Genomic DNA, 9,508 nt, shown 5'->3' on the forward strand with positions numbered 1-9,508 from the left:
GAAATTCATGACTTTTGTTAAGGTCTTACTGGGGTTTGGGGGGCAAGCACAAATGGAAGAATCATCCCAGGGATATTTTGAGCAATTCTTTTCCGCTGCTCTGTAGGTATACATTCTAGTGGAGGGTTGCACAGTTCAGGTATGGAGCAGTTACAGAACACATAGACCACTTACTGTGTGCAGAGCACTCTGCTGGGAGAGTACCATACAACAAAATAAGAGAAGCAGCGTGGCTCAGTGGAAAGAGCACGGGCTTTGGAGTCAGGGTTCATGAGTTCGAATCCCAGCTCTGCCACTTGGCTGTGTGACTGTGGGCAAGTCACTTCACTTCTCTGCGCCTCAGTTCCCTCATCTGTAAAATGGGGATTAAGACTGTGAGCCCCACGTGGGACAACCTGATTCCCCTATGTCTACCCCAGCGCTTAGAACAGTGCTCGGCACATAGTAAGCGCTTAACAAATACCAACATTATTATTATTAGAGAAGAGTTGTGGCTTAGTGGCAAGAACATGAGCTTGGGAGTCAGAGGATGTGGGTTCTAATCCTGGCTCTGCCACTTGTCTGCTGTGTGACCTTGGGCAAGTCACTTGGCTTCTCTGTGACTCAGTTACCTCATTTGTAAAATGGGGATTAGTAATAATAATAATGATGGTATTTGTTAAACGCTTACTATGTGCCAAGCGCTAGTCTAAGAGCTGAGGTAGATATAAGGTAATGAGGTTGTTCATTCATTCATTCAATAGTATTTATTGAGCGCTTACTATGTGCAGAGCACTGTACTAAGTGCTTGGGATGAACAAGTCGGCAACAGATAGAGACAGTCCCTGCCGTTTGACGGGCTTACAGTCTGGGCTCACAGTCTTAATCCCCATTTTACAGATGAGGTAACTGAGGCACAGAGAAGTTCAGTGACTTGCCTAAGATCACCCAGCAGAAAAGTGGTGGAGCTGGATTGTGAACACCACTTGGGGCAATCTGATTACTTTGTATCTACTCCAGTGCTTAGATCAGTGCTTGGCAAATAGTAAGCGCTTAACAAATACTATAATAATAGTAATTATATGTTATTATTATTATTATTACACCCATGTGTAATGGCCTGTCATTCCCGACTCCTTCACCCCGTGCACTGGAGCACCAAATGCTTATCGGAAAGTGCTTGGGACTGGGAATCAGGAGGTCTGGGTTCTAATCCCAGCTCTGCCAATTGCCCGCTGTGCATCTTTGACCAAGTCACTTAAATTATCCGTGCCTCAGTTGACTCATATGAAAGCAGCACGGCCGACTGGGAAGGAGCATGGGCCTGGGAGTCAGAGGACGTGGGTTCTAATTCCACTACTGCCCCTTGCCTGCTGGGTGACCTTCTAATAAGTCACTTAACTTTTCTGGACCACAGTTCCCTCATCTTTAAAATGGGGGATTAAATACCTGTTCCCCTTCCTACTTACAAATCTGAGCTCCATGTGGGACCTGATGATCTTGTATCTGCCCCCATTGCTTAGTACAGTGTGTGGCACGTAGTAAGTGTTTAACAAATATCACAGTTATCATTATGAAATGATTAAAAGTCTGTTTTCCCTCCTATTTATACTATAACCTCTAAAATACGCCCCTTCCTCTCCATCCATACTGCTACCACATTAATACAATCATACATCCTATCCCGCCTGGATTACTGCATCAGCCTCCTTGCTGACCTCCCAGCCTCCTGTCTTTCCCCACTCCTAGTCCATACTTCTCTGCTGCCTGGGTCAGTTTTCTACAAAAACGTTCTGGACAAATCACCCCGCTCCTCAAAGTACTCCGGTAGTTGCCCATCCACCTCTGTATCAAAGAAAAACTCCTCAGCATTGGCTTTAAAGCTCTCCATCACCTTTTCCCTCCTACCTCACCTCGCTTTTCTCCTTCTCCAACCCAGCCCACACACTGCGCTCCTCTAGGGCTAACCTTCTCGTTGTGCTTCGATCTCGCCTATCTCGCCACCGACCCCCAGCCCACATCCTGCTTCTGGCCTAGAACACCCTCCCTCTTCTAATCCTCCCAACAACCACTCTCCCCGGCTTCAAAGCTTTATTGAGGGCACATCTCCTCCAAGAGGCCTTCCCAGACTAAACCCCACTTTTCCTCATCTCTCACCCTCTTCTGCATCAACCTGACTTGCTCCCTTTGCTCTTTCCCCTTCCAACCCGAAAGCACTTATGTACATATCTGAATTTTATTTAACCCTTTGCTCTTCTCCCCCCAGCTCCAAAGCACTTATGTAAATATCTGTAATTTTATTTATTTGTATTGATGTCTGTCTCCCCCATTCTAGACTGTGAGCTCGTTGTGGGAATGGAATGTCACTGTTTATTGTTGTACTGTACTTTTCCAAGACCTTAATACAGTGCTCTGCATACAGTAAGTGTTCAGTAAATATGATTGAATGAATGAATGAATATATGGCTGAAGACTGACCAAACTGATTAACCTAGTGCTTGTTAAGGAGCTTGGTACATAGTGCACGCTTAACAAATACCATAATTATTGTTACCAGAATGTTTTGTTTACCCTTAAGCAGCCCGTCCCCTATTGTGCCATCATTTTAGTAGTATTTTCTAGTTGGATTGTAAATTGGATTGGGTTGATTGATTGAAACATAATTTCGGGCTTAAGCAGCTGTTCTAATTAGGGGAGCTCATCAGTACCCTATACCAACATTTTAAGATTTCCATGCTTACTAGGCTCAATTCTTGAAGAATCACTTAGATCAAGATGATGTTATGATTTTTCTTTTAGCATTTCTTATGTTATCTTATGTTACTTGGTCTCAACTGATTCATCACTCTTTTTTAACTGTGTATTTTATTTAAGAAAACTGGTACCCTCATGTCTAAAAGTAAAGTTTACTGTCAGTATGGATCCCTGATTTGCTTTGGTGTTGATTATAATGTAATGGAAAATTCAGACTTTTTATTCACAAAGGGTTCAAAAACATTTTCCATAAGGACAATTAAGGCTCATTAACATGAAATTTAATCTCTAGAGGACAATTACCTTAGAAAGAGTTACTAAGCTCTTCCTAGAATTTGTTGCTATTTGTAAACTAACTGTAAGGTTGTTCTTGAATAGAACTTGTTTAAGTTTTTAGATGAAAAAAAAAAATGAAACTAAATTTTGGTCCATGAAGGAAGACTTATTGTTGTAAAAAGTGTGGTTTTTTGGTAGTGCTAAAGGCATCAAATTGTGCACAGAGACCTCTGTTTTAAGTTACATGAATACACAGCAGCTTTTATTGTTTCTTTTCTTAAAGCTGCACTAGTTCTTCATAATTGCTTATTCATTTAGGAGAAGTGGGTCAGATTAAGTAGTTGATGGTTGTTAAGTTAAGGAAGTGCTCTCCCTTGCAGGTTCCTCCGCTGACTTTCCAAGATTGCAGGCTTTTTTTTCCCCATTTTGCTTATCCTTTCAAATGCCTAGAAGTTTAAAATTCCCTAATTAGGGATAGCCTCATTTCTCTGCAATAGTAAATGCTCAATAAATACCATTGATTGACTGATTAAAAAGCCAACACCCAATACTTACTCTGGAATATAAGGCAGGTAAACAAAAATTAAGGGTTTTTGTTTTTTGGGCGTTTTTTTGTTTTCATTTTGAGGAGGTAAACGAGTGATTAATGTGTTCTTATGCCACCTTGTTGATTCTTGAATCAATCGTATTTAGTGAGTGCGTACTTTGTGCAGAGCACTGTACTTAGCACTATAGAATTGGTAGACACATTCCCTGCCCACAAGAGCTTACAGTCTAGACAGGGTGGCAAACATCATTATAAATAATGCCACAGCCTCAAAACTGTAAACTCGTTGTGGGCAAGAAACGTGCCTACCAACTCTCTTGCATTATACTCTCCCAAACACTCAGTACAGGGCTTTGCACATAGTAAGCACTCATTAAATGTCTGTCTCCCCCTGGCCAGACTGTAAGCCTGTTGTGGACAGGGATTGTCTCTCTATATTGCTCTATTGTACTTGCCAAGCACTCAGTACAGTGCTCTGTACACAGTAAGAACTCAATATATACAATTGAATATCTTTAATTCTAAATATATTATGGATATGTACATAAATGCTGTGGGGCTGAGGGTGGGGTGAATAAATGTTGCAAATCCCAGTGCAAGGGCAGTAGAGAAGGAGAATAGGACGTGAGGGCTGAGTCGAGGAAGGCTTCTTGGAGAGAGATGATTTTAATAAGACTCTGAAATGGGGAGAGTGATGGTCTGTCAGTCATGAAAGAGAACCTAGTTCCAGAGGCAAGTTCCAGGTGTCGTTAGCAAGATAGACAAGATTGATGAACAGTGATTAGGTTGGCATTTGATGAGCAAAGTGAATGTGCTGGGTTGTAGTAGGAAATCAGCGAGGTAAGACAGAACGGAGCAAGGTGAATGAGTGCTTTAAAGCTTATTATAAGGAGCACTTTCATTCATTCATTGGTATTTATTGAACACTTATTGTGTGCAGAGCCCTGTACAAAGAACTTGGGAGAGTACAGTAACAATAATAAATAATGATGTTGGTATTTGTTAAGCACTTACTATGTGCCAAACATTGTTCTAAATGCTGGGGTAGATACAGGGTAATCAGGTTGTCCCATGTGGGGCTCACAGACTAAATCCCATTTTACAGATGAGGGAACTGAGGCAAAAAGAAGTGAAGTGACTTGCCCAAAGTCACACAGCTGATAAGTGCAGAGCTGGGATTAGAACCCACAACCTCTGATTCCCAAGCCCGGGCTCTTTCCACTAAGCCAGACACTTTCCCTGCCTACAATAAACTTGCAGTCTAGAGGGAGAGACAAACATGAATATAAGTAAATAAATTACAGATATGGACATAAATACTGTGGGGCTGGGAGGGAGGATTAATAAAGGGAGCAAGTCGGGGTGATGTAAAAGGGAGTGGGAGAAGAGGAAAGGAGGGCTTAGTCAGGAAAAGTCTCTTAGAGGTCATGTGCCTTCAATAAGACTTTGAAGAGGACAGTAATTGTCTGTTGGATTTGAGGAGGGAAAGCAAAAAGACCAGAGGCAGGACATGGGTGAGTGGTCGGCGGAGAGATGAGATCGAGGTACAGTGAGAAGATTAGCATTAGAAGAACAAAGTGTTTGGGATGGGTGGTACTAGGAGAGGAGCAAGGTGAGGTAGGAGAGGGAAAGGTGATGAAATGCTTTAAAGCCAATGGTGAGGAGATTTTGTTTGATGTGGAGGTGGATGTGAAACTACTGAGGTTTCTTGAGGAGTGGGGTGACATGTCCTGAACGTTTTTGTAGGAAAATGATCCAGGCAGCAGGGTTAAATATGGACTGGAGAGGGGAGAGACAGCAGGAAAGGAGGTCAGCAAGGAAGCTGGTGGTAATCAAGGCAGGATAAGGTAAGTGCTTGGATCAATGTGGTAGCAGTTTGGACTGAGAGGAAAGCCTGATTTTAGCGATGTTGTGAAGGTACAACTATAGGATTTGTTGACAGATTGAATATGTGGGTTGAATGAGAAAGATGAGTAGAGGATAATTCTGAGGTTATGGGCTTGTGAGAGATGGTAGTGCTGAATGCAGTGATGGGAAATTCAGGGGGAGGATAAGGTTTGGATCTGGAGATGAATACTGTCTTGGACATGCTAGGTTTGAGGTGTCACCAGGATAGCCAAGTAGAGATGTCCTGAAAGCAGGAATAGATACAAAACTGCAGAGATTCTTTCATTCAATAGTATTTATTGAGCACTTACTATGTGCAGAGCACTGTACTAAGCGGTTGGAATGTACAATTTGGCAACAGATAGAGACAATCCCTGCCCAATGACAGGCTAAGAGTGGAAAGAGATCAGGGCTAGAGATGTAGATTTCTGGATCATCTGCATAGATCGGAGCTAATGTTTGATAATGTTTCCCGGAGAAGGGGATGATCAACGTTGTCAAAGGCAGCGAGAGGTCGTGGAAGATTAAGATGGAGTAGAGGTTCTTGGAGTTGGCAAGAAGGAAGTCACTGACCTGAGAGAGGGAAGATTCTGTGAAGTGAAGCGGGGTGGAAGCCAGATTGGAGGGGGTCAAGGAGAGAATTGGAAAGGAAGTTGAGAAGCAGCATGGTCTAATTGATAGAGCTCAGGCTTGGGAGTCAGAAAGACCTGGTTTCTAATCCTGGATCCAACACTTGTCTGCTGGGTGACCTTCGGCAATTTACTTAACTTCTCTGTGCTTCAGTTACCTCATCTGTAAAATGGCTATAGTGTCTGTATCCATCCTAGTTATCTTGTATCTACCCCAGAACTTAGTACAGTGCCTGACAATAGTAAGTGCGTAACAAATACAATAAAAAAACAACAACCCTAAATGCATAAATAATACTGTGAGTGTCACTTTAGGGTAATGTGAGTGAAGTGGCAGGTAGGACTCAGCCTGGGAAGAGCTGCATTTTGAGCTGAAGTTTTAAGCAACCAATGGTGATTGGGGGTGGGAGGGGAGAAAAGGAGGAAGGCTGTGTGATACAGGGTATTAAGGGCAGTTTGACATTAGGATCAGAGGAGGATGAGGGGTTATTGGCAAGGTTACTTGCCATAACATTAAATCTTCCTTTGGAGGGGAGCTTTGGCCATGAAAGGAAGTAGGAAAAGGAAATTAGAAGGCTTCCTTTAACTACATTTCCCAGCAGTCTATAGGAATGAAAGTCAGTTTGGAGGAAGGGTGCTTTTAAATAGAGGCAGCCCACTGCTTCTCTCTGCTCTCTGTTCTGCCTCTCTCTTAACACATTTGCTACCTGCCCTCCTAGAGAACAGCTTGCATGGTGGTGTGCTGAATGTGAGAGAGCAATCTTTTAGAACTTTGTCTGTGAGACAGTAGTTTTACTTTTAAAAAAGAAACTTGTTTTTCCGGTTATTGGAATGTGTGTTTTGGAACATTGTAGATGTAACTTGGCTTTAGTTTCCTCCTTTTTTTCCCATAGTTTGAAATGGAACTGCTTTGTGTACTTCAGACCCAAATATTTGGAAATGTGTAGTGAAACTGTGAAACATGAACTTTCAAGCTCCTAATTAATATCACTAGCTAATGCCGCAAGTCATTTGGGTCATTAGAGTGGGTCTATGGTTAGCAACCATGCTTTGGAGCATGTTAAAGGGCTCAGAGTCCAACAGGGATGAGGTCAGCAGAGCTACCTAATAAATTTACCTGACTGGACTGGAAGGAAGGAATAATAATTGTGGTATTTACTAAATGCTTACTGCGTAACAAATACTACAGATACGAGATCATCAGCTCCTGCATGTGGCTCACAGTCTATGAGAGAGAACAGATGTTTAATCCCCATTTTGCAGATGAGGGAACTGAAGCACAGAGAAGATAAGTTACCTGTCCAAGGTCACCCAGCAGGCAAGTGACAGTTGGGATTAGAACACAGATCCTCTGACTCCCAAGCCTGTGCTCTTTCCATTAGACTACACCGACTGGGAGGCAAGAGTATGTAAGTTGATGTGTATGGTGGTGGTGGAGTGTTTGGAGCCCACAAATAAGAATTTGCTTGATCAGTTGCATAGCAGGGAGCTATCAAGCCTTGCTGAGAAGCAGCCTGGCTCAGTGGAAAGACCTTGGGGTTGGGAGTCAGAGGTTGTGGGTTCTAATCCTGGCTCTTCCACTTGTCTGCTGTGTGACCTTGGACAAGTCACTTAACTTCTCTGTGCCTCAGTTACCTCATCTGTAAAAATGGGGATTAAAAAATGTGAGCCCCACATGGGACAATCTGATTACCCTGTGTCTATCCCAGCGCTTAGAACAGTGCACATTGTAAGTGCTTTACAAATACCATAATTATTATTATTATTACTATTATTATTTGAGGGCAATTGCGATGCTATTGCATTGGCAGGCTAGTTTACTCTCCTCTCTTCTGCATGCATAGATGTGCCTGCTCCTTGAGGTGATGGTGCTACTGATGATGAGATTTTGAGGTGTAATTATAGTATTTATTGAGTTCCTACTGAGTGCAATGCAGTGTACTAATCGCTTAGAAAATTCAATATAAGTATAAGACAGATCCCCTGCCCACATATCTTATATTCTGATAGACAATCAAATATGCATATTTAGGCACGTTTGGGAGACAGCTGAAGGGTTTATAAAAATTCAAATTATTATTAGGGAAGGCTTCTTGAAAGATGCTGGATTTTAGGAAGACTTTAGGAGATGGTTCAGGTCTGGCAGGCTGTGTGTAGAACTCTGTACTAAGTGCTTGGGAAAGATAATATGATAGAGTTGATAGGTGTGATCCCTGACCACTAGGACCTTAAGGGTTAGGATCTGGGAAAAAGTTGAGCAAGAAGTTGGAGATAAGCAAGACGAGTTCCAGTTACACTCAGGAGGTATCCTACAAGGAATGCAAGCAGTTGGGGTAGGGAGGGAGAAAAGGAAATAAGTAAGGTGAAGAGACCTGGTGGAGAGCCTTAAAGGGAATGGTAAGGAAACTTTGGTTGATCTGAAAGGAGACAGCCAAGTTTTGGAGGATTTTGAGGAAAGAGATGTCTGCTAAATGACATTTCGGGAAAAATGACTTGAAAGCAGTGTGGTGTATGGATTGAAGTAGGGGAGAGACTGGCAACAGACAGAGACTAGTGAGAAGGTCGGTACAATTGTCCAGTCAGGCTCTGACTAGTGCTTAATTCCCGGTAGTAGCCATATGGGTAGAGCTGAATGGGCAGATCTGTGAAATCTTTTTGAGGAAAAAATTGGCAACATTTAGCAGTAATGAGAATGAGTAAAGAGAATGGAATGACAAAGAGGAGTCCAGGATGATGCTGAGGCTGTGGGATTTAGTCCAAGTCTCTAGAGGAGATCTCCTGCCTCCTCTCAGAAGCCACCCCCTTCACCTGTGGATCCAACCCCATTCCTTTACACCTTATCAAAGCACTTGCCCCCTCCTTTCTTCCCTCCCTAACAGCCACCTTCAACTGTTCGCTCTCCCCCTTTCCCACTGCTTTCAAACATGCCCATGTCTCCCTTATCCTACAAAAACTCTAACCTACCTCAGCTCCCTCCAGCTACCATCCCATCTCCCTCCTACCATTCCTCTCCAAACTCGAGTGAGTTGTCTGCACCCACTGTTTTCAAATTCCTCTCCTCGTCCCCCTCCAATCTGGCTTCCATCCCCATTACTCCCAAGAAATGAGTCCTTCGGAAGTCACCAATGATCTCCTTCTTGCCAAAGCCAACAGCCTCTACTCCATCCTAATCCTCCTTGACTTCTCAGCTGTCTTTGACACTTTCTACCACCCCCATCTCCTGGAAATGTTACTCAACCTTGGCTTCACTGACACTGTCCTCTCCTGGTTCTCCTCATCTCTCTGGCCATTCATTCTCAGTCTCCTTCACAGGCTCCTCCTCTGCCTCCCACCCCCTAACTTTGGGGTTTCCTCAAGATTCAGTTCTAGGTCCCCCTTCTGATATCCATCTACACCCACTCCCTTGACAAACTCATTCACTTCCATGGCTTTAACA

This window comes from Ornithorhynchus anatinus, chromosome 4 (genome assembly GCF_004115215.2).
Source record: "Ornithorhynchus anatinus isolate Pmale09 chromosome 4, mOrnAna1.pri.v4, whole genome shotgun sequence".
Taxonomy (NCBI): domain Eukaryota; kingdom Metazoa; phylum Chordata; class Mammalia; order Monotremata; family Ornithorhynchidae; genus Ornithorhynchus; species Ornithorhynchus anatinus.